Below are 26,575 nucleotides of genomic sequence, written 5' to 3'. Positions count from 1 at the left end.
AACAGGATAACAAGAGTAAGGATAACACTGCACAGAGGAAGGATTACTAGAACCAAGTTAAGAATTATTGAGTAGTTACCATAAATGAGATTTCTTCCTGAGTAGGTATGGTAACATAGAAACAGGTAATTAGAAGTAAAGTCCTGTGGGGTAGATTCACTGGTCTGGTGCCTGTAAGGAGTAGGTATATGCTACTGAATATGAGCAAACTTCATCTGAAAACAACTGAAATCTTCAATAGCTGCCATTGGCCAGTCCTGAAGCCTTCATTGTGGACAGGTGGGACTTTACCAATGGACAAGAGAGTTAAATCCCTTCTTCCTCAGTTTCTGCCCTAAAAGCTCAGTGTCACTGAGCACGAGCATGCCCCAAGGCAGTGCTGTGTCGTGTGAGCCACCTGCTATGCCAGGCCTGTGCTATAGCACACCAGGAACAAGACACCTTGACCAAGAGATATGAAGGCAGCAATAGGAACCACAAGGCTGCTGGCAACTTGTGTCAGGCAGTTAGACACCCAGCTGTGACCTGTTACCTGAACCAAACCAAACTTCATATAAATCCTGCTGTAAAAATAAACTGTTTTGGAAATTAAGCATACAGTTTAGAAAGATGCTGCAACTGTGTGGGCTTCCTGGTGCTTGTCATTGTCTCTTTCTTTGTACAATCCACACTTTTCCCTCCAAGTTTTGTTTAGGTTGCTAGATGTGTTCATTCAAGGCTAAGATTAGTTCTCCTGCAGTTGACAGTGAGCTGCTAGTATCCTCAGTAACAGAGACACTTACTTCAACAGGTAAAGTTGCAGGAATGGGTATGTAGATGAGAAGCTGTAGAAACCAGCCCAGTATAGTTCCGTTACATTCACTATGAAAGCATTCTAGTAAAAAGCTACAAAACAAATTCCCATGAAGAAAATTACTGATCAGAAAATGAAGGGGACTTTATGAATTATTTACACAGTGATGAACGTGCATTGGACTATATCAGGAATATTTAAAGCTATAATGGGAAGGAGATACTTTGCAGACTATAGAAAAGCAGTAAGCCTCCCAGATATTATTGGTATAGGACAGCTAGGACCTGCTTGCTTAACTTCAACTGCATTGAAGGCCAATACTAGTTGCTCTAGTCAGCTCTTCTATCACTACATATAACCAATATTTTCACAAGGTGAATACATCTTATGTCTGATAATGTTTATCATTTAACCATTTTCTGTGGTAGGTCTAAAATCCCAACTTTCTTCCCTTCTCTGTCTCTGAAAGGTAAAACTCTTCCTCAATAATGGAGGAAAGAAAATTGACTTTTGAACAAAAGAAAAATTCAATCAAAGGTGCAAAACTGCTTCAAATCAATAGAGCACTGCACATGGACATTTCACATGTGAAAATGGGATAGAAACAATTAACTGACTTTCACTTAATGCAGTAGAGACTGATGAGGAAAACTGACCTAGAAACATCTTTAAACAAATCATAGAGATTAAGGTGTAGCTGTAAGGGAGTTTCAAGTGCTGAGTATGCTCACTTAAATAAATTTGAAAAGCAAATTTAAAACTAAATTAATTAAAATTACAGTAGTATTAATTCTGAAATGGCCACACTAGAAAAATCTTGAAACATTTCTGCCATTGGCAGCAGCATTCTAGCTCAAACTCCACTAACATTCTCTTTATTAATATTCCTTTGAATAACGTTAGTATTTCTGCAGCTTCAGACTTCATGAGACTGAAATTTAGCCTGTCATTTGAGGAAATTTAAATAGCTCTATTTAGCTATTTGTCAGTTTGATTTAGTAATTGGCACAACATTAGATTTTTGAGATTTCGAGCACTTTTATGGCATCTTCATTTTGAAAAGTAAAATTTAGTAGACAGACTCTAAAGCTTCAGTTGCTTTTATTAATTGTATTACTTGTCTAAACTGTGCAGCTGTACAAGAGGCTTCAAAAGAATTCTTCAACATGTAGTTGAAGCTGCTTAGCATAACATTTGTCCACTGTATCTTTGAAGCATCATTACTGTGCTTAAATGTTAATAGGCAGAATATGTATTTTCATAATTCCTGGGGGTATTTTTGCCAGTCTACTGCCTGTCTAAAATGATTATACAACACTGGAACATTTTAATAGGTTCGTTTGAGGTAAATGTTGGAGCTGTTGTTACAACTTTGCCCATATTAACTTGGTGTATGCTGTTGTGGTATTCTGTGCAGTGACCTGATTAGTCCAGCATTGGCAGAACAGTGAGGGGAAATTGTAGTGGGAAGCAGTAATTTCTATTAGATTTTTTAAGTGCACAAGATACATTACCAGCTATAGATATGGTGGGAACAACAAAGAAAAGTACTTCTTTGCCATCCTGTCAACTTGATTCAAGAGCAACCACAAAAAAGTTCAAGTGTTTTCCATGATATATGAATTTTCTTTTTGAGCAGCTTTGCACAACTCTGTGCTGAGGGTTATGTTTGAGAGGATTTTATGAACATCACATGGAATTGGTTGGTTTGTTGTGTAGCTTCTGACATAACACAGGGTCGATTTTTATTTAAGAGTTTACAACTGATTTAGTGGAGTTCGCCTTCTAAAGAGTCCAAACCTCTGTCAGATACCATGAGTCTGAGGCTGTCCTGAACATTGTCTAGAAATAAATTAAAATGAGAGAGAAATAAGGAAGATCATTAAGGCCCATCAGAGTTGAAACACTCTTTAAATAAAGAGGGTATGTGAAGAAGTTTTAAGGAGTTCATTTTTTTCTCTGCAAGTGAAAGTTACCAACACAAGGGTTATTAGAAGTTATCTTCATGTCTGACAATAACTGGTTCTGAAGTACTTGGTCTAAAATGCATTTATATTCGCAAGAGTAGAACCCAGGACACCTTCCTTAGTAGCCTAATCTCTGGGGTATGCAACATATCTTTCTTGCTTGATGCCTCATTCTTCAATGTGCTGGCATGCTGGGATACCCTTCTAAGGCACCAGCTCTTCCTGGGCAGCATGTGTTCTTTGCTGCAGAGTAACACAGATTCAACAGAAGTGTTGAAAGAGTAGAAGTCTGATAGAGAGTGCATTTTCTCAACAAATGAGATAGAAGTTTGAACACCTAAAAAGCAGATAAACTATGGGATCTGTGTGTCAGTAATAATGCAAAAAGTGAGATTGTATTTTCTTCATGTTAGGATCTCTCCCACTTTTTACAGGTTCTCAGATTTAGGAGGATTTATGGATACTGTACCTCAAGAGGATAGAGGCACCCAAGACCTTTTCAGATAAACCCCAACTCTAAGCATTTCCTTCAGGGAATCTCTAGGCAGCTCCTCACCAGTGAGCTGAAGCTCTGAGGAATCATTCAGAGAGCCCCAACTCTGCATATGCACTAGACAGATGAAAGTTTGGTATTTAACTTAATATTTTATTCTGGGTGCCTTCTTCAGAAGCCCTGTGGCCATGAAACATAAGTATTTAGGAAGCTATGTATACAACTAATTTCTCTTGAAAGGATTAGGAGTTAAGCTTAGCAAAGCTATGGATCTTAAAACTTGTATCATGAAGCCTCCCATAAATTAATCAATATGAACCTTGGCACTCCCAAGACTTCTCCTGCTTACTTACAAAGAACCTTGTAATGCTGCTGATACTTGATTCTCTGAATTCCATCTCACTTTTGGTTCTGCACAAAAGCTTATGCCGTTGCTTACCGTTTGTTGTCTCTATTTACATCTAACCTTGGATTTTTTATGCCACTCTTTATGCCAGCAAGAGATTTGTAACAAACCTCCCCCAAAACTTAATTGAACATATTCTAGAAAATATTTCAGATTAGGGACTACACACCATTTTGCTATTATTGTGTGAAACTACTATCTATTAATATGTTCAGCTGCTAAATCTAACAGGAAGACTAGAGGTGTATAACTGGATTTATTTTCCTCACTGCAATTTTGAAAATGTCTGCTGAACTACCAGTTTAAGGATTAATTCAAAGTAACCCTTAAGGACTTTGAATCATTCAGAGGCATTTATTTCTTTATTTTAGTTATGGTCATTAGATAAAGTAAGAAATCTGAAAAGTCAGATAAACTGAAAAAATCCTCTTCTTCCTGTGTTTCTATAGAGCTATGGACTTCTAGAGAAGTCCAAAAACACAAAAGAAGTGATAATGCAATTTGGAAGAATCCTCAGATCTGGAAAAACATCCACAAACACTTTGAGTCCTTAATTACTTATTGCGATGATTGTCAATGACATTGAAGTAAAGAATTTTATCTACAAGTAATGTACCAGCAGTTTGGAGAGGTCTTGAATATAAAAGTTCCATTCTAAGAGTATGTATCAAACATGCAAAGTTAAAGGGGCTTCAATATACATTTGAGCATCTTCCATCAATCCTGGCAATTACTTTCCTCTAACATTACGAGATTTGAATAGTGCTGGTACTGCTGCAAAATCGTATAAGCACTTATTTCACTATCAGGACTGTAATTTTCTGCCAGTATGCACTGGTTCAATTAGATCCCCACTACATGTAATGACAACCTCTACACAAATGAGAAGCATCAGGGAAACTAAGTGTAGGGACCATATCCTTTGATGGTTGCATCGCAATTTACTGATTGTTGAGCAGGGCTTGGTTTAGCACTTAGCATTTGGAATTAGATTTAGCTAGTGAGGGAGTATTACGCTTGGTGAAATCTGAATGAAGAAGCAATCAGCCATATTTTAAAATAGAAAGTCACTAAGTTAAGTTTTGCAAGGAACAAAAGCCTGCAGGCACTTTTTTTTCCCCATCAGACCAAAATGAAGCAAACCCCACTGTGTTTCAGCCACACTTCTGAGCCAGACAATAAATATTCTGTGAAGGGATATTCTTTACTTTTTTCCATGTTGAGGAAAAGTCTTTTAAGTCTTTGTAATGCCATAAAAGAGAGAACTATGAATTCCAAATGAAAGGCAGCAATGTACGTCACCTGTATCTCTGTTCACTCATAGGCCTGAAATGGACACCGGACAAGAAAGTTCTGCAGGTGTTAGTCCATGAACCATTGAAATGCTGCTGATTTCAATGGTTCATGGACTAAGGCAGCTTGCTTTGGAGCTACTTTAGCACTACTCTGAAGCATTTCACTGAAGCAATACAGGTCAACTCCTTTGTAAATATATTCTTCATGTTAGATTTTGAATAAATGCAACAGTTTGCCTGCAGTTTGCCATTTTTATGGATTCACTGTTCTTGTTATTTCATATCCTTCCTACTCCTTCTCTCTTACTTATTTCATCTTGTTCTGTTCTCTCCCCTCATGACTCTTAAAGTCTGACAGTGTTATTCAATAATCATTTACTGAGTGGGCATTTACCTTTACATCTCATTTCAAGACTGTTAGAAGGGTTTTTATGTAATTATGAAAGAAAAGCTTTACCACAAAAGATACTTATTTTATATGCATATTTATATAAAATAAATTTATCTATATTACAGCAATGTACTGGACATAAATGGCAAGGTGTTGGCAGTGGTAGGGCTGCACATGTGGCCTCTGTCAGAGGAAGCCAGGGGTTGTCCTGTGCAGATACAACTGGTTCCAGCCAGTTTCAATGGACACACCACAGGACACAGCTGAGCCTGTCTGCCAAACTAGTAGCACTTCTATGGAAACATATTTAGAAAAGGAGAGAAAACACCAAGGAAAATGAACAGTGCAGCCAAAGTAGTAGGATCCACAGTGGAACTGGTAACACCCCAAGAGGGACTTTGGCCGGTGGATAAGCCCATGCTGGAACAGGTACAAACCCCAGAGGGACCATGGCCCATGGAGAAGCTCTAAAGGAACTACAGCCTATGAAGGACCTATCCCAGAGCAGAGGAAACAAGTAAGAAGGAAGGAGCAGTGGAACAACACTATGAGAAATGACAAGAAACAGGAAGAAACCACCACACTCTTACACAACCTCCTGCACCACCTTTCACTTCAAAAAAGGGACTGAGTGTAGCTTGCAGTGATAACAGGGGAGTGGAGACTAGGAAGGGGGAAAGAAAGGTGTCTGAGTGAAGTTTAGACTGGGAAAGGGGGAGAAAAAATGTTTTCCCTAAGTGTTTAAATGTTTGTCTTCTTTGCTTCCTTTACCTGAATCAGTGACTAAATGTTTATGTTAATTGACAGTAAATTAAGTCAAATTCCCCAAGCTGAGTATGTTTGGCCAATGACAGCAATATGTGAGTGATTTCCCTGTCTTTATCTTGACCCATGAGCGTTCTTGCTCCTACTTTCTTCCCATCATGCAGGGCTGGGGGGTGGATTGGAGGGAAGAGAACGAGTGGCTGTGTGGGTTCTTGGCTGCCAGCCAGCAACAACTCACCAAGTAAATCATGCATTTATGAATGCCGATATGCTTTCTTCTCTTAAGTTATCATCTGGTTGAATTATGTTCATTGTATTTATAAGTCACTTTTAAGTGCCCTCATTCTTTAAAAAAATCCATGATTACTATATAAAAGAGGTTAAAAACAAGTCCATTAAAAACACTCATACTCTCCTCAGCCCCATTTTTTTATTCACAGCTAACTTATGAGTGCAATTTGAACTGCTTAAACTTTCTATCTAGCTCTACCATTCTCACTGGGTAAGTAAATCCCACTGTACAAAAAGAGGAAAAAAAAAAAAGGTATTGGGGGATTAAATTTATTTGTGTTAAGTTACAACCTTAAAGGAGGTGAAAACAAAAGCCTTCAAGATTTGGCTTTTGGGCATGTACACTGAAATTGTCCAGCTGCCTACCAGATAAAGGCACCATCATAACGTAGGACTAGTGGGATAATTATGACTGCAAGAGTATTGGGTAGATGGATACATGTTTCACTGAAGATTTGTTTGGGAAAGATTCAGATGCAAAGAATAGATCCAAGCCGTTCTTGTCTATTTTTTTATCCAATTAGAAATGCCTGGCTGTAATAGTAATGCAAAGCATATTTTTAAACAGAGGGAAAAAATTTCAATGTCAAATGTAACCTATGACTTCTGGTCATTTTCAGTGCACATTTTTAAAATCTGTCTCTTACTTAACTTAATCAAGAATGATCATATAATTTAAAATAGCAAGTGAATGTTATGGTATTCTGGAGGTGTTTCTGTCTTTTTCTCTTTTTACAATGTCAATCATATGCTCTTGATATCATATATATATAACAATCTGAGTCAGAGAGATTCAATTTATAGAGAAAGAGTTATTCTCCCAGTGTTAGTCTTTTCTCTCAATCAGACTCCTTGCCCTTCCCTGTTCCTGTGAAGTTCAATCTTTATTAGAAAACTGGGGGAATGAAAAAGGCAAAATGTCCTGTAAGAATGTATTTATGCAGATGAAAGAACATCAGACTAATATTTCTGAACTTAAACCCTGGCTGCTTGGTGCTTAATGAGACAACTATGCTCAAAGATTTTATCTCATTCACTATTCAGACTTTGAAGAAAGTTTTCTGGGTTAGATCCAAAAAAAGGACCTGAAGTGGGGCTTGGTGAAATTTAACAATGAAGTCTAAAACAGCAACTGAAAAGCCCCTGTTTGGCTGCTGTATAACCTCCATGGGTTTGTATGTTTTCTCGGGTGTCCCTCTGGCCACAGAAGCAAGGGTCTCCTTCCAGAAAGGAGTCAGCTAATCTTCTACCCTGAATTATCTCTGAAGGAAATTCTCTTTCCGTTGACTTTGTCAGAAACCTACACAGGTCCAGAAAACTGAGGTTAGCTTTTGTGCCTAGAAGATATGGCTTTGTGCGTGCTCTGAACTTTTTGTATCACTGCAGTTCAGCTTTAGTTCAAACATAAATTTTCTCTATCTATAATCCCCAAAAGCTGGTGCCTATGGCTGGAATCACAGAATCACAGAATTATTTAGGTTGGAAGGCACCTCTTGAGATCACCTAGCTCAATCCCCTGCTCAAGAGAGGTCATCTGGACAGGTTAACCAGTACCATGTCCAGTCAGGTTTTGAATATCTCCATGAATGGTGACTCCACAACCTCCAATGTATGCCCAGTTTAAATACTCCTTTTGCCCTTTTCCACTGAAGGTAAGGCTTTTTTGCTCCAGAATTCTGATCTCAGGTGCCTTGGATTCCTGAATGTCTTACCAGTAAAGGTTGAGGCAAAAAAAGGCATTGAGTACCTTGGCATTTTCCCTGTCATTTGTCACCAAATCCCCTTCCCCATTCTGCAGGGGAACTACGTTTTCCTTAGTCTTCCTTTTGCTATTTATGTACTTGTAGAATCCTTTCTTGTTGATTTTGCCAGATTCAACTCCAGGTTATCCTTGGCTTTCCTAACCCTATCCCTACAAGACTGCAAGATTGCACAGCAACTGTATACTCCTTCTGGGTCACCTGCCCCTGTGTTCACCTGTGATATGTTTCCTTTTTTTAATCTAAGTTCAGCTAAGAGCTCCTTGCTCATCCATGCAGTCCACATGCTGCCTTTGCTTTATTTCCTTCTAGTCAGTATAACTCTTTCTTGATCTTGGAGGAAGTGATCCTTGAATATCAACCAGCTCTCCTGCACCCCCCTTCTTTCTCAGGCTATATCCCATGGGATTCTTCCAAGCAGGTCCCTGAAGAGACCAAAGTCTGCTCTCCTGAAAACCAGGATTGCAGTCCTGCTTTTTGCCCTACTCCCTCTTTTTAGGATCTTGAACACCACCACTGTAGTCAAAGCTGTCTCCCACTTTCACATTCCAAACAGTTCTTTCTTGTTTGTAAATATCAGGTTCAGGAGAGATCCCTTCCTTGTTGGCTCCTCAATCACATGTGCCAGGAATAAAAATAGGCTAATATACACTAAACAACTCATCCTATTGTTGTTCTTTTCTAGGAAACAATGATATGCATCTGATACAGAATAACCTTGAGAACCTGGATTCAATTTTTTTTTTAATCTGAGGGTTTTCAAAGAACTCATCCAATCTAACCAGTTACATACCTAACTGCTAGACTATTTAAAAAAAAAAAAAAAAATTATATCATCATGATGTAATTTCTTTCTCCCTCTTTTCAAAGAACAAACTTTATTTCAGTATTTGAAAGGATATCTGGAAGCCGCTATCCCATGGAAAGGAGTAGTCTCAGGAGAGGGTCAGTCAAAGAACATTTATAAATTCAAACTCTATTCTATGCCCATTTATGTCTTTAATTAGGCTATGAAATTGCCTGCTGAAATTCTTTCTTCCCCTATATCAGGTCTGGAATTAACACAATGACCATTCTTAAACAGACAGTCAATAAATCAAATGTAATTAACTAACATTATTGTACAAAGTAAAGCTAAGATAAAAGTTAATAAAAAATAATGTTGAAGGTAAAAAATAAGATCCATAGGTTTTTTTCTTGAAAAGAATGAGGGAAACAAGCTTTGTCAGGTTTGGAAAAAGAGGAATGCTTCACATTTTCTATATCTGAGCCAGTCACCCAACATGCTTAACAGACAAGAGAGAGGTATAGCAATTTTTAAGGTGTGATTCATCTGACCTAATTTGGGAATCTACATTGAAAGGTGGTGAGCTGCATTCTAGAAACACTTGTGTCCTGATCCTATGTTGGGGGAGGTTTTGATATGATCCCAAGAGTGAGATTAAGACACAAACAAGGTCAAATGTCATATACCCAAAACAGGTTTTTATTATTATTATTAAAAAAGTGAAGAGGGGTAGCGATAGGACAGAATGGAAGGAAAAGACAAAAATAAAGCAAAGATGTGGGATAGGGTCACAAGAATAGTCACCACCATGGATCCAGCTGCGTCCCGTTGGTCCTCAGTCTTCAGTTCTTTGGTGGTGGGTGCACACGGATCTGGCTTCGATGGTAGATGCACCCCAAGCAAAATTTTCTGTTGCCTTTTTAAGTTCATCATATCTGCTGATTAGCATATCTGCTCACCTTTAGTTTTTTTTCTCTGGTCCCACAGGTTTTGTTGCATCCAGCTTCTGGGCAAAGACATTTGCCTCTCATCAGTTCATTAGCAATGCATGCATGGGGTCTGGCCTACACAATAGAGCCACAAATGGCTACACGATGGAGCCAGTGATAAACATTTGGTTTTGCTTAGTCCATGTCTGCCCCTTTGAGGTTTATCTAAAGATTCTGACAATGCAACTGCAAAGGAGTGGGGGGGTGCATCCTTCAACACACTCCTGCTTCCCTGGGCAACACTCCTCAGACCAACCCACAGGCCACAGCAGCTTTTCCCTGAGGACACAAGCACAGACACAAGCAAGCTTTGAGACAGTCATATGATATTTCAGTCTCTCACAACTTGTTTCTCTCCATTGGCTATAAAGGGAATATCCACTGCTGGCTCAGGCATAGACATCTGTATTGCAGATGCCTACCTCAGATCAGATGAATCCCATGCTGGATGTATGAATAAGGTACTTTCAGCAAGTCAAGCAACTCTTAAAATAACTAGAGAATATAACCTATATCCTTGTGCTGTTATGATCTAATGAAGGTTGGTAAACTTTGATGATACTCAGAGCCTCTACTGTGTAATGGTAGAAAAAACAGCTAAAGGAAATATAATAATAGGAGTTATGATAAAAGATGCCACTTAAGTCTCCATGGAAGATGGAGATAAACAATGGCACCTGTTTTCTCAGAGTATTCTATCTGTCTGTGCAGGAAGGACAGAACTGGTACAAAAAACCCACTCAAATCATGTGGTGAATTTGATTTTCTGGAAGTGTCTAAATAAGATAAAGTGTAAAATGACCACTTTTAAGTAGCTGTAATAGCTAAATGTTATAAAACCAGCACTAGGTCACCTCCTTTACTAATTGCATTATTATGTAAAATAATCTCATTGATTTGAGGATTATTCCTGCCAGTCCTTTCCGTACCAAACACATACTCCACGGGAATTTGCAAACTGTGTAAAAGACAAAGAAGAAAAGAACAGAATAAATTACTCTCAGTTATATTAGGATTACTGAACTCAAAATACAGCCTCAAAATTGCCTTACTCTCAGTTAATCTCTTTTCTATTATTTTCCTTTTTCAGGCATTTTAATATCCAAGCACTTCATTATTTAAGTATTTGTTATTCTTCCCTGTCATTCCCACAGCACTTGACTGTCTGTAAACCTGCATGACTTCACAGACAAGGCAGCTTTGTGATGATAGCAAGACCTCACTCCAGTTTTTCACTATGTCTATAACATTTTTCCAAGCTTTCTTAAAAGAGATAGTAACAGGGTAAGAAGACCTGTATTCCAATGAAATATTGCATTCCAGTGGAAAGGTCTTTTTGGTGTTGGTTGGGTTTTTGGTTTTGGGGTTTTTCTGAGAAACTGTCATTGCCATTTCCAGTGACATATAACTTGTTGTTACAGGGGAAGCTGTTCTAGAACACTGAGTACCACAAATGAAGTGTAAGAAATATTTATAGTGACCACTGAGTGATTGGGAAATAATCTCAAATGACAGTGCAGAATCACTGCTGCTATAAGCTATAACAAGCCATAGTAAATCTTCAGTTAAATAATCAATCTCTTCTTATTATACTATCTGCACTTCTGTTACTAAACCATATTTTACAGACAGGTAGAGAAAGAGTCTAAAATCACAGTTGGCATAATGCCACCAAGCTGGTTAATTTGCAACAAGAATAACATTTTTGGTGGGATCTGTCAACAATTCATGTGGAAAATGTGTATCGGAGACAAAAAAAAATGGTTTTCAGAGTCTGAGTTTTAAGCCCAACATCACAGCTTTTTCCATTGCACAGTTATTCCAACCTTTTTTTTTTACGCTTTGTTTTTAACAATATACCAAGCTGTTGACCTATAACCTTAACAAATGAATCATGAACATTATACAAGTACATGAAAAAAAGAGTCTGTACCTTCAGTCATCTAGCCACTTAGAGAAACATGTTGCATTCTTTTTAAAATTAGTATTACTACTTAATTACAATGTGTTCTTTATATTTCTTTTATGGTCTTTTTGCTTACAGCTGAAGACAGCAGAAGACATACATAGGTATATGTATACAAGGAAATCCACACACATACTGACAAGTTGTTTTTATAGTTTGCTCATTTATAATCAGCTGAATGTGAAAAAAATGATGCTCTGGTGTTTTGGGGTTTTTTAAATCTCTTCTTGATTGCTGCTGACCAAGAAAGTCTATAATGCTGTGTGAATACTGCTTTAAAAAATTAAAGCTATATTTATGAACAAAAAGTAGTAAATTCTGTCATAAAATATTTGTGTAAAGCAGAAAGGTAGAATCATACTTGCAAGACACAAGTAAACGTGAGCACAATATTCTATACCTTGAGCTAACATATCTTCAATAACTGTTTGCAAACACCTGCAGTGGGATAATGCATTCCTTAAAAAAATAGCAAGTAAGTTCATTGTCAGCTTTTTAGCTAAGGAATAAAAGGCCTCATGGGCTACTCTGCAGTCTCCTAGACCTTTTATGTGAATGCAAAGTCCCACTGTAATTATGGCTAGTAATTTAGGTTCCAAAACATTCTCACATTTTGTTAATTTTTGCTACATTGTAAACACTCTAACAGATTGCTTCTTCATAAATATTAAAAATAAACTGAAATAATGTCATTTATCAACTCTTGATCCCAAAAATCTAATCATAACTGTTTGTTATGTTTCTTTTCCTGAAATTGCCTGCAATAGAAGTGTTAATTTATCAAGGGTTCATCTCAGCTGAAAAAGAAAGAAGAAAAAAAAAAAGGAAAAGCCTTTTTGCAGAAAAAACTGCAGGATAATGAATAGAACACTTTCTTTTGTGATTCAAAGAATGGACATTCATTGCAGGCAATATTTTGGTTCAAAATAACATCCAAATCAGAGAAGAAAAAATAAATTTATTCAATATTTAAACTATATCAAAGTTGAAAATAATAAATCAAAAGTGCCAAGTGTACCAACAAAATGCATAAAAGACAATCTGCAAATTGGATATTTGTATTATAATAAATGTTGCAAAGCAGAAGAAAACTTGTACCACAGAAGAAACTACTTCATTATTAGATGTTGTCAGTGCACCCATCAGTAAAGGAATTATAAAGAGCTGGGAAAAGGTACTTCTGATTTCCACATACAGTCAGACAATTGGCTTATCAGGTCTGTCACGGTCCACTCGGTGGACTCGTGATGGTTCATTTGCTACGATCTCGAAAGTGCAAAATTAAGGTGACCAACACCAAAGGGGATAGCAGTAATCAAACAGTGAAACTTTATTGTTTTGCCCGTGAAGAGGCACGCAATAGTTAGAGATGGATGAAAGAAAGGAGAAAAGTAAAGTTAAGTTTAGAGAGAGGAGGGAGAGTGGTTATAGTTACCACCGCTGATCTCACAACGTCCTAACGGTCCTGGGTCCAGCTGACTCTGCGTCGTCGATCGTCGTGGTCCTTGGTGGGGAAGCTTCCTATTTTCGTTGTCCAGAAGTCATCTTTGATGCTCAGTAACACACCTTGCTCCACCTCTGCCTCAGGGGTCTCTGCCCTTCTCAGAATTCAATTATATCTCCGCCCTTCTCGAGCGAGGCCATCACACGTGCCAGGGGGGAGTGTCTGAGGCGTGGTCAGTCTTGGAGGAGGGTAACCTTCAACCAGGAGGTGTGTTTTGAAACAAAGTTCATCTAAGGTTCATGATTTCTTCATCGATGTTATGGCAACAGTCGCGACCCATCTTTTTTGACAATGGCTATGCAATTATCTCTAACAGCTCCGGCTAGGCCCAGGTACCGAACAATAGCACAGCACTCTTTGTACTACACAGCTCAGGCACCAAAGAACAGCACTGCACTGCCTGCACCACACGGTTCAGTACTCAGGAGAACAGCACAGCACTAGCTGTGCCACACAGTTCTGCATTCAGGAGCCTTTGCACCACATTCCATTCCAGGGGTCAGCAACTGCGCTCCAAACAGGCCCTTGTCGGGTACCTCAGTGTCCATGTCCCTGATGACAATGTTGAGACAATGCTGATCTTCTGACCGACTCTTACAGGTGTCAGATATCAAAACACAGACCCACACACATATTGAAGGTATGAATGATTCTCACTGTATAGCATTACTGGAGAAAGGCTTCAACAGCGGCTCTCTAAGAGATTAGGTCCATGGGCAGAGAGAGCCTGGTAGGTGGACTGTTGTGTATTCACAAATGTAATGTTTACAAGGGAGGGAAGTTTTGTCTAGATGCTCCTCACAGTCAAGGACAAAGGATGGACTCCTGGAGAAAGTTGAGGGCAGGTGTCTAGCCTAAGTGTTGTGAGTCATCTGGCAAAATTAATCTTTTGCTATTTTTTGTAGATAGAGACTAGGGAAAGCTGGTGAGGGAGGAATTATGTTTTATATTTTTGTGTTTGCAGTTTACTGTCTATGTTATTTCAGAAAGATTGTGGGCAGCTGAAGAGAAGGACAGTTTTATCTTGCCTTATGCATAATGGGTTAATTGTGCCCTTTCAAGGAGGTACTTAAAGGTGTCCTAGAGGTAAGGTGTAGAGGGACTCTTTGTCAGGGAATGTAGTAATAGGGTGAGGTGTAGTGGTTTTCAACTGAAAGAGGGTAGATTTAGATTATGTATAAGGAAGAAATTCTTTACTGTGAGAGTGCTGAGGCACTGGAACAGGTTCCCCAGAGAAGCTGTGGATGCCCTCTTCCTGAAAGCGTTCACGGCCAGGTTGGACGGGGCTTTGAGCAACCTGGTCTAGTGGAAGGTGTCCCTGCCCATGGCAAGGGGGTTGGAACTAGATGATAACCTGAGTATAGACACTGGTAGCATTACTGTTCCCTAATCACCTAACTTCTTCACTGGAACCTAAAGTTATGGAGCATCAAGCCATGAGCTTGACATTTTGTAATTTTTAGCTTGTTCTCACACAAATGTTTTTCCTGCATGGATATTCATTGTATATGGCTCTATATATTTTAAAACTTGGGTAACGTTATCCTGATGTACAAGTATTTGTGTTGAGTTGTGTCTTGTGGGCTAGAAGAAACAGCAAAGCATGAAATCCCAATTTGCATACAAGTTTAACATCTTTGGTGTTTTTGCTCACATAAAATGCAATGATATTTCTTTAAACTTGCATTCTGCTCCCCAAACTATAATTCTCAGTTTTAGTCTTTAAGTACCTAGGGAAAGAAAGTTATACAATCATTGAAAACCTACTGACTGCACTAAATAGTATGTCCTGATATATTTAGTGAATATAGTGCATATTTATTAAGTATTTTTACCTTTTACATCCTTACAAGCAAATGGAAGTTCTGAATGCTCAAGCATATATTAAATGATAATGTTCTTTGCACATACTGTGATCCTGAAACTGTTCTTATTAAAGTAAATGAAAACAATATTATTCTTCAAATATTTTTGAATGGCTATAATATTTCTGATAGCATATACCAAAAGAACCCCAACTAACCAACCTATGAGGAATATTCAAATAAATAAATAAATAAATAAATAAATGTTATTTATGGAGGTTTTCTTGGCCTTTACAGTGCATTCCTTCTTTTCCTGTATCATAAGGCCTGAATTTGGAAAGTTGAGAAAAACAGAAAACAAGATTTTAAATTGTTACATAATCACAAATGTCTGCTACGTCTGACAATATAATTAACTTGTGTCCCTAGAATTACCTCTCATCAATTTATGGTATATACTGCTGATCAATGCAAGTATAGGAAGATATAGTAGTTGGGTGTCTCAGAAAGTTCCCAGTTAAAAGGTTTTAATTCTGTTCAAGTCTGTTTCTAGACTATTAAGTTAAAGACATAAAGGGAAAGGTATGCTCTGCATAGTCCACACCATCTACATACTGTGAGATGGGGGAACGTAAAATCTGAGATTAAGGCAAGATGTTTACAGAAGGAAATTGATTGTCTTACATGACAAGTTTGTGAGCAGAATCTGTAAGAGAAATTATAAAATAGTACAGCTATTATATAAAACCCCATCCACTCAGTAGATAGTCAAAATAGTCTCATACATGTATTTGAGAGATGAAACACTGCTGTACAGATTAAGAGAGTTTGCTTTTAGGTAGTGAAAAAAAAGTATGTTGAATCTTGATTTGCTGTGTTTCATTTGGTTTATGTTTTTCTCTTATCCTTTAGAGTAATAGAGTAAGGAATAGAAGTATGTACTTCCAAGTGCAGGTATTTTTCCTTATTTGTTTTCTGTTTTTCAGGACCTTTCTACAAAAACTGCTGGTGAAAAACTATCAAGTTATGAAATTACCTCCTTGAAATGTACTTCACAATGAGTGCTTTGCTAGTTTGGTGTTAAAGGTTGCAGTTTTGTGTGAAAACTTATCCAGTCCTACAGATTTTTATAGACAAATGTAAGCAAAAAGTGTTTTGGAACTTCTTACAATGCTCAAAAAATCAGTTTAAAATGTGGTTTTGAATATAAATTCAAATAACTTGAGGTCCTTGCTTAAATTCTTTATATTCACCCACCTCTTAGAGCAAGCATGCAATCTGAACAAACATGACACTATCTCCTCTCACAAATCAATGGCAAATGGAGCTCAAGTTAGGACTGCATGGTGGAAAAACACAAACAGCATATCTATGTAGCTTGGCTCTTATTCATAGTAACATTTGTTCCTTTGGTCATATATAGGATCCAATGGTCACAACATAATTTTGAAACTTAAAAATGACCTTGAATCTTCCTGATATTTCTAGTGGTCAGACAGTCTTTCTCTGGAAAGTTGAACAAGAAAGGCTGTGATGTTAGAGTTGGAGTTACAGCACTGCCATTAACAAGAACTGGTCAACCAAATGTACTATAGAACAACTTTTCAAAAAAGTTCCCTTTCTTATTACTTTATCCTTTCGTCTTCTCCTGTACATATAAATATCTCTTCAAGGATCTGTCCCTCTTTTCCTGCTTTTCAGGTATTTAAACCTTACTCTCAACTCTACAGTTCCAAATGAGAAAGCACTCAGTCCCCTGATACTCTCCCCCTTCTTACCTCTTTCTTCTTCTTTCCCTTTGTCACTTTGACAGCTCAGAGACTTTTGACTGACTGGCTGTATGCTGGAGGCAATGATAGAACTTTCACAACTAAAGCACTATGCTTTTTCTCATCCAAGTTTTTTTTAAAAAAAAAGAAGAAAAGAAAGCTTTTTGATCCCTAAAAGAGTCAGGAATTTTCAAGTTAAAAAATGTTCCCCAAACTGGATATACCTTGCCATGTTTTTGTTTAAATTGTGTTTAAACCATTTCTGAATTAAAAAATGCGCTCACTTTTGTGACACAATTATAAGGCATTTTTGACAGAGGCTTCCTTAGACAGCTAGAGATGAATTAGGTGGACCTAACTTCACTCATCTAATTTTATGTCTTTAGCTGGGCTGCCTAAGTTAGGAATCTGTTCACCTTGGACTCCCTCTATCATTAGTGCAAAAAGACACTCATTTCCAAAAAAATGAGTCAGCTTGTGGAAGCTATGAATCATTCTGTCAAGATGTCTATAAGTCTCCATAAGAGAAGCTTTCAGTAACTAGGCTTCTAATTTAATTGTCTCCATTAAGTACCTAAGAGAAGGTGGGATGAACTCAGGTCATTGATTTTAGAATTTTAGCAAAAAAAAAGAGGGAAGATAACATCCCACCCTCTGCACATTTAGGCCTTGAGATTGAATTCTCACACCTGTAACATACTTATATATATAGTTATATGCCTATATAGATATATGGGTTTTTTATATAGCCTTAAGCAAAATGGACTAAAATACTGCCATCGTAGTAGTACTGCTGTTACATCTAACAACAGTAGCAATAAGAAAGACAATCACAAAACATTTACAATGCAAAAATTTATGGAAATACAAGACTGGTTGAAAATCAGGGTGTACAGGTCTGAAGAAATCCTGCCTGACAAGTAAAATTGCCTGCTTTTGTTGAAGAAAACTGCTTAATAACAAGAGCCATACTTAAAAGTTCTTTTAATAAATTGTTGGTCAATATAATGGAACTTAAAATTTCAGACAACAGTGACAGTATCCTGAGTCACTGGGGACTAAACTAAGTAGAATAAAAACAACCAGCCAGCCTGGGAGTGCTGTATATAATCATGTCTTAGTCAAGTTCTCCTGAGGAATTCAGCTTGTCTCAGAGAGTAACTTCTCTGCTGAGCTGCTGCTTCACATTCTCCAGAGAACATAGAATTCTTGTGGCTACTGATGTAATTATTTATCAGTATAATTAAAGAGAAAAATCTCAATCTCCCAGACAATTACTTCAAGGTACCAGTACCTTGCAACAACCTTCATCCTACCTTCACTAAATATTGTATTTCACAATTTTAAGGCACTGGATTTATTTTACTGCATGAGACTAAAACTGAAAAGAGTAAAATAATTTAATTCATCTCATCAGTGATGTCTTTTAGCACAAAAATAAATGAAGCCCAGTGCAGGTATAGCATCATATTTTAAATGAATAGTAGAAGGCAAGTCCCTGAAATTTTCCTCCATCAGACAAACATGGGAGAAATATCTTTGAATGATTAATGAATTTTCAAGTTAAATGTCTTATGTCCCTTACATAAAAAGGACAGCTAATATAATCTACATGCTCATCTTAGAAATTAAGCATATCTTACAAGATTTGCTTTCATATGGCTGCAATTGGAAGTTTTCTGTGAAGACAGCTGTAATATGTGTTGAAATTTTGTTTCAGTATTATAGGAAAAATATTCATATCCACAATTCAGATGCAGAGTGCTACAAATTATTAAGAAATCAAAGACATTGTTAAGATTTTTTTCGTGTTTTTGGTATGGCACCAAGCTTGAACAGGGTGTTTGTTGAGAGCATTTATCTTCTTTTCAATAAGATTCAAGTTTTTCTCCATGGACCTTAATGCTTGATTACTACTTTTTTATCTAGTTACTAATGTTTGGCAAAGTTCTCTGAAGAAAATGAAAATTGAAACACCCATAAGCATATAAAGCACAAAATGATATATTGTCCTCTAAGACACAACCTTCTCTCTGGGTTCTGGCACAGGAAGGGTAAGACAGATATTCATTTAGTCTCTGCATGGGTCTCACACTTATTGGGTACCAGGTTGAAGAAAATCTGCTATAGAATGAAATATAACCAAAAGAGGAGAAAAACTAAGGTATCAATAAACCTTTGATTGTTGCTTTATCTCAGTGTCTGTTAGGTCTGAGGTGTATTACCAGAGAGTCCTTTTGTTATTGAAGCTCATATATGGTTTTAAAGAGTAGATTTTTCCCCTTGAGTTATACCCAGTATAAATTGTTTTCTAACTCTTTCTGGGAGGAAAACAACCTCAAAAAATCCTTTTTACCATTATTCATTTTCTTAACCTATTCTTTCACTTCCAGTATCTTTAAATTTATCATTCAAGCAACATAAACTGCATGCTGCGCTCTCTGTCTTTACTCAGGACATTTTTCAGTATCAAAGTTGATACATTTTCAGAACATAGTTGAATTCTGTTTTTCTGTTTCTTTGGTTTTGGAGCCAAAAACATTTTTATCTTAATAGTAAAGAAATTGTATTTTCTGGACCCTCATCAACTCTGTTGATATATATATATTCAAATAAGTGCAAGAGGATTTGTCATTAGATAACTGCTACTATCGTACTGAGATCAGCTTGTTAAAGAACTAGAAGCAAATCAATGAAGCTGTTGCTTTGTACATGCTATAGAAACAGGCTTCTAGTAGTTGAGGAAGAGGTAAAATAAAACCTCAGAGAAACACTGCATGTTTCTAGGGTATATATGCAGAGATTGTGTTTGGATTATGTTTCAAGGGTCAATACCCTACGATTTTCAGAATTTCTTACAACCTCAGGATCATGTTAAAGCGAGCATTGCTCATGGACTCACCAATACAAATCTTGAAATATCAATCCATTTTCATTCTATGCCAGACATGTAAATGATACAAAGTCAATATTATAGTATCTAAGATTTTAGATTGTCATTTACAATTGAAAAATGAAGCTAATCCTCTTGAGTGATTACTTTACAATTGTCACTTTATGTTTTAAATATTAAACTGATTTCTATATTACACTCACATTAGAACTACCATAGAATACCACAAGAGATTTTTTTTAGTGCAGAATAAAGATGCTAATCTTCTGAAAGGTGTGGGTTGCTTTAAGCACCCATATCCAGATCTGTGCTCAGTTTAGGCATTCATACTGCAGTCATAGATCTGGATGGGCAATAAGAGCAGTCACTGATGTTCCAATATCTGAATGACAGGACTAATCATTGACATTTTAGTAATTTCTGCAAATTGTCAGTCTTCAGGTATCCAGGGTATTTCCATGTCAACTTCCTCTGCAATCAGCAAGAGCTCAAAATATAACATCAGGACCATTGTTTTGGTTTTGGCTGGGATAGAGTTAATTTTCTTCACAGTAGCTAGTATGGGGCTATGTTTTAGATTTGTGCTGAAAACAGTGTTGATAACACAGGGATGTTTTCAGTACAGCCAAGCAGTGCTTACACAGAGTCAAGGCCTTTTCTTCTTCTCACCCCACCCCACCAGTGGAGAGGCTGGGGTTGCACAAGAAGTTGGGAGGGGACACAGCCGGGACAGCTGACCCCAACTGACCAAAGGGATATTCCATACCGTATGATGCCGTGCTCAGCATATAAAGCTGGGGGAAGAAGAAGGAAGGGGAAGACGTTCAGAGTGGTGATGTTTGTCTTCCCAAGTAACCATTACGCATGCTGGAGCCCTGCTTTCCTGGAGATGTCTGAACACCTGCCTGCCGATGGGAAGTGGTGAATGAATTCCTTGTTTTGCTTTGCTTGCATGCGCAGCTTTTGTTTTATGTATTATACTGTCTTGATCTCAACCTATGAGTATTCTCAATTTTACTCTTCCAATTCTCTTCCCCATCCCACTGGGGAGGAGCGAGCAAGTGGTTGTGTGATGCTTAGCTGCTGGATAGGGTTAAACCACAACAATCATTTATTTTGTGTTGATTATGAGTATCTGTTTGTACCTACTACTTGATTTAATCACTGCCCTGAATCACATGATTGCCTTCAGAAAGATGACATGGAAATGAGTTAATTAATATAAATGTCTATGGACTTTGTAGTTGTTCTAGAATATTAAATGAGCAAGCTGGTATAAAATACCAACTGGCAGCTTTGTTAAAGCTTCTCTAAGGCTATTTTGAACTCTCCTTGATGTTTATTTTTCTAGTTGATGGATTATGTCTTTGCCCATTGCAGTGAGTAATGATGGATACGGTGATAATTATTTGAATGTGGTGCCTGGCAATTTGTCACAGAATTACACATTTTGAGTTTCTATTGCTTTCAAAATTCTCTCATCTTATTTGAACAGGAACATAAGTAAATTCTAGGATAAATTTTTTGAGAGAATCTAACTCTCTTTAAGTGGCTGATTTTCAATATCTTGAACTCCCGCATCAGTCTCACACAAGTGAAGATGCTGTCACTTTTATTCTGTTTAGGACATGTGAAATGTGTGTGGTTTTGTCCTATTTTGCATAAAAGATGTGGTTTAGGGATTTGATTGTTCAATCTCTGCTCTCTATGAAACTCTAATTCTATATCAGTATAGGTATTAACATTAAAAGCTATATAGAAACTCCATTTTATAGTCTCTGAGTCAGTCAAAATATAACTTTGGCTTTATAATACAAAAAAGTCTGGGTCAGTCTGGCTGCTGACAGACTTCCACCATTGTATCAGCAGGTGGTAATCCTGACTGTCATTAGAGAGCTCCTCTGTGTTCTCTAGAATATACAGATATACATGGGATAGTGGAAAACAAATGGGCATTCATTAGCAAGGCTCTGGAAGAACAAACTGCTCAAAACTCAGCTCAGTGCATAGTAATCAAGAAGTAGTATGTCCAACTCATTTTCTGTCCCTCTCTTGTAGTTAGCAGGCCTGCTTTTTGCAAGTAATTAATGACACATGTTATCATGGGATTTTAACCCATGGTCTCTGGGAACTCTGGCACTTTGAGCAGATCAGATTTTTCAAGAGAAAATGACCCACCTTGTTATAATTAATAGACTCATGGAAGGTGGGCTCTCAGGCCACACATTAGCAGAGTTACAAAAGGTTTAAATATCAAAACAAAGATCAGATGTGTTTAAGTATCAATTCTATTGTTTACTCTGATTTGTTTTGAGCCAGGGGAAGATATTTACAACATTTATGAAGTGTATTTTAAGTGGATAGTTGGATCAGTCAGCTTTATGGTCTTTCAGAATTTCTTGAGGTAAAAAATCTAGAAGCAACCAAACTATTCTGAAAATTCATTACAAATCTCTGAAATTAATTTCCTAAATCCCGAACAGAATTTTACTCAATTTCTTTGAAATTAAATTGTAAAGATTAATATTTTTTCAACTTGTAACATACTATATGTAGGATTATTCCATTACAATTTCAAGCTTTTCTGTAAGCAGATCATTTATAATTTGTACAGCAAAGAACAATTTACATATTTTGCAGATTATGGTTTTTTACCCCAGAAAATGAATTAATATCCAAAGTGATTTTATGTGCTGAAAAGTATGTTAAATGTCACTACTCATATTATTTCTGTGTTCTTCAGAACATTTCTACTTATCAAAGTATCATATTAAATCACTGTTAAAGTCTAGGAAAAGAAAATTTCATTTAACATGGAAAACTGGTTCTTAGCTGTGTTCAAATATCCATCACAAAACAGTTTGCTTTAATACTGAGGTTCACATAAAGTCACCTCTCATTTTCTTTTTTCCCTCACATGATTTATTCTTCCTTATAAAAGGCAGAACACCATGGACAGAAACTAATATTCCATGCTGCACTTCTTTCAGAGCTATCATCCTGAATACAGCCTCTCTCTGAAGCAAGCATGAATGTCTGGGAAATAAAACCTTGTAAAAAGGCCAATATTCAAACAAGTGATCCATGAAATAATTCTTCCAGTAAAAAACAAAAGCTCTGCACTTAAGACAAACAGGGTTTTCTAGTCTCTCATCCATTCTGTTAGTCTAGATTTCTAGTATTTTCACTGAAATCTTGCAGTAAACTCAGATTGTCTCTCAGCTAGATAGAATCATATAATCATTTAGTTTGGAAAAGACCTTTAAGATCATCAAGTCCAGCTGCAAACCTAACACTGCCAAGTCCACCACTAAACCATGTCCCTAAGCAAAGCACCACATCTACACATCCTCTAAACACCTCCAGGGATGGTGACTCCATCACTTCCCTGGGAAGACTGTTCCAATGCTTGACAACTATTTTTGTGAAGAAATTTTTATTAATATGCAATCTAAACATCCCCTGTTGCAACTTGAGGTTGTTTCATCCTATCACTTGTTACTTCGGAAAAGCGACTGACACCCACCTCATTACAACCTCCTTTCAGGTAGTTGTAGAGTGCTGTCTTCCCTCAGCCTCCTGTTCTCTGGGCTAAAAAACCCCAGTTCCCTCAGCCATGCCTCGTAGGAACTGTGCTCTAGACCCTTCACCAGCTTTGATGCCCTTCTTTGGAATGCTCCAGCATCTCAATGTCTTTCTTGTAGTAAGGGGCCCAAAACTGAACAGAGTATTCAAGACCTCACCAGTGACAATTATAGTAGGACAATCACTTCCCTAGTTCTGCTGGCCACACTATTTCTGATACAGGATGCTATTGACCTTCTTGGCCACCTGGGCACACTGCTGGCTCATATTCAGCTGGCTGTTGACCAACACCCCCAGGTCCTTTTCTGCCAGGCAGCTTTCCAGCCACTCTTCCCCAAGCCTGTAGCATTACATGGGGTTGTTGTGACCCAAGTGCAGGACCTGGCACTGAGTCTTGTGGAAACTCATAAATTGGCCTTGGCCCATCAATACAGCTTGTCCAGATCTTTCTCTAGAGTCTTTCTACCCTCCAGCAGATCAACACTCTGGCCCAGCTTGGTGCCATCTGCAAAGTTACTGAGGGTGTATTTGATCCCCTTGTCCAAATCATTCATATAGGTACTAAACAGAACTGGCTCCAATACTGAACCTTGGGGAACACCATTTGTGACTGACCACCAACTGGATTTAACTCCATTCATCACAATTCTTTGGGCCCAGCCATCCAGCCATTTTTACACAGCAAAGAGTATGCCTTCGAGCCTTTACCCATGCCGAAGAGTATGTTCACACTATGTGCAGCGGGTTTCTCCAGGAGGATGCTATGGGAAACAGAGTCAAAGGCTTTATTAAAGTTTGGGTAATCAATATCCACAGACTTTCCCTCATCCGCTAAGCAGGTCACCTTGTTATAGAAGGAGATCAGGTTAGTCAGGTTGGACCTGCCTTTTATAAACCCATGCTGACTGGGCCTGATCACCTGGTTGTCCTGTACGTGCCATGTGGTGGCACTCAAAATGAACTGGTCCATAACCTTCCTCAGCAGCAAGGTCAGACTGACAGGCCTGTAGTTCCTCAGATCCTCCTTCTGACCCTTCTTGTAGATGGATATCACATTTGCTAACTTCCAGACAACTGGGACCTCCCTGCTTAGCCAGGACTGCTGATAAATGATTGAAAGTGGCTTGGTGAGCACTTCCACCAGCTGCCTCAGTACTCTTGGGTGGATCCCATCCAGCCCCATAGACCTGTGTATGTCTAAGTGGTGTAGCAGGTTGCTAATTATTTCCCGTTGGATTATGGAGGTTTCATTCTGCTCCCCATCCCTGACTTCCAGCTCAGGCGGCTGCATACTCAGAGAACAACTGGTCTTACTATTAAAGACTGAAGCAAAGAAGGCATTAAGTCCCTTAGCCTTTTCCTCATCCTTTGTCACTATATTTCTCCCTGCATTCAATAAAGGATGGATATTCTCCTTAGCCCTCCTGTTAACGTATTTATGGAAACATTTTTTATAGTCTTTTATGTCAATAGCCAAATTAAGTTCTAGTTGGGCTTTAGTCCTAATTTTTTTTTCATACATATGGCTAATAAGTTTTTACATCTAACATAGAAAAAAATTACTTTTTGTTAATAGTTTTGTCAATAACTACTATGATAGATTTGTATATTAACCTCATTACTGTTCCTGATTCTGTTCTTTAATGACAGTAGTTTCCAGCTTTCAAAAATTGTTTAAGCTATCCACTAAAGTTACAATTATTTGCATGATTTCCTCAAGTATTCAAAGTCACCCTTCAGAAACTGGTCATTATACTTTCTGAAATGCTGATAAGAAAGTCACAGACTGACATCCTCAGAGATGAATACCCATAGTCTTTCCAGGGCAAAGCAAGGTAGTCGAAAGGTAAAATACTTATCAGAATCTACCATTTTCAGTAGAGCTGAATCCAAGCAGTCCATAAGACATGGAAGAGCAAATGAACGCATTATATAGAAAGAAAAACAAAAGGGAAGGCAAGATGTCTTAAAAAAAAAAAAAAAAAGGCAGATTATGAAGTTGGTAGGATTTCCAAAACTTGAGCAGCTGGGTGGCACATATGAAATAATAATGAGATATTTAGGAGGCAGCTGAATGTAAGAGGAATGAGGCACTTTGGAAGAGAATTTCTCAAGGGAAATAGGAAATCGGTAGAACTGCTTGTGAAGTAACACATTCATGATCATGAAAAAAGAGCAGATTTAGATTCTCTGTGACATTTGCAAAAGTGGAATTTTTCAAAAGTATAAATGGGCTTTTGCTGCAGTGGAATTTCATCAGGTTCTGAGTATGTCATTACTCTGGTTTGTCTTTGAAAAACTGCCCACATTTTTATATAATTTTATACACTTTGCTACAATTTAGTATAGAATTTATATTTGATCATTCTGTTTACATAGCTGTATACAATTTTAACTCTGCTGACTTAAGTGGATTTATTTTTATTGTTATTCTAATGTCATTGAGGAAACAATGACAGTGTTTTTATCTCATGGTTTGTCAGAAGTGTACTCAGCCATCTTTACTATCAGCCCTCTTTTTAAAAATTTGAGGACTATTGTGTGGGAATTTTAATGAACTGCTGGAAACAATTTTGGAATTAGGGGTTTACTAATGACAGTTGCACAGTAAAAGAAAAACATAAATCACAATAGATTCCCATGGTGTGCACATGCTAGCAGAAGTATCATGCACTCCTAAAAAGGCCAAACACATATAAATATGAGCAAAATTAAAGGAAATGATGGGTGATACATAATAAATGCTTAAAAGTAAAATTTCCAGGCTGTGAAGAAGAAAGACCACATTTGTTTGCATTAAAATAAATAAATACATAAATAAATTCATATCTAAATATCACCCATGTTATTGTGAAATTTCATCTCTGAGGCACATCAATAATTAGAATACAACTAATTTTTATTGCCATCATACACACCAGAAATAGTAGAAAATGTGGTGGAATCAATGTTTTATAATGTACACTTATGTTTTATAAACCTTGAATACTTGTTCTTTAACTCCTGATTTTGTCTTGCCATTTTAACACCTTTATACATTGAATTTAATAGGGTTTTTGCATTTATTTGCCTCTCATTTTTCTTTTGAACACATATTTATCAGTGGTTATATTGTA

This window comes from Strix uralensis, chromosome 5 (assembly GCF_047716275.1).
Source record: "Strix uralensis isolate ZFMK-TIS-50842 chromosome 5, bStrUra1, whole genome shotgun sequence".
Lineage (NCBI taxonomy): Eukaryota > Metazoa > Chordata > Aves > Strigiformes > Strigidae > Strix > Strix uralensis.
The sequence above is the reverse complement of the archived record's forward strand: the minus strand, read 5'-3'. Positions refer to the sequence as shown.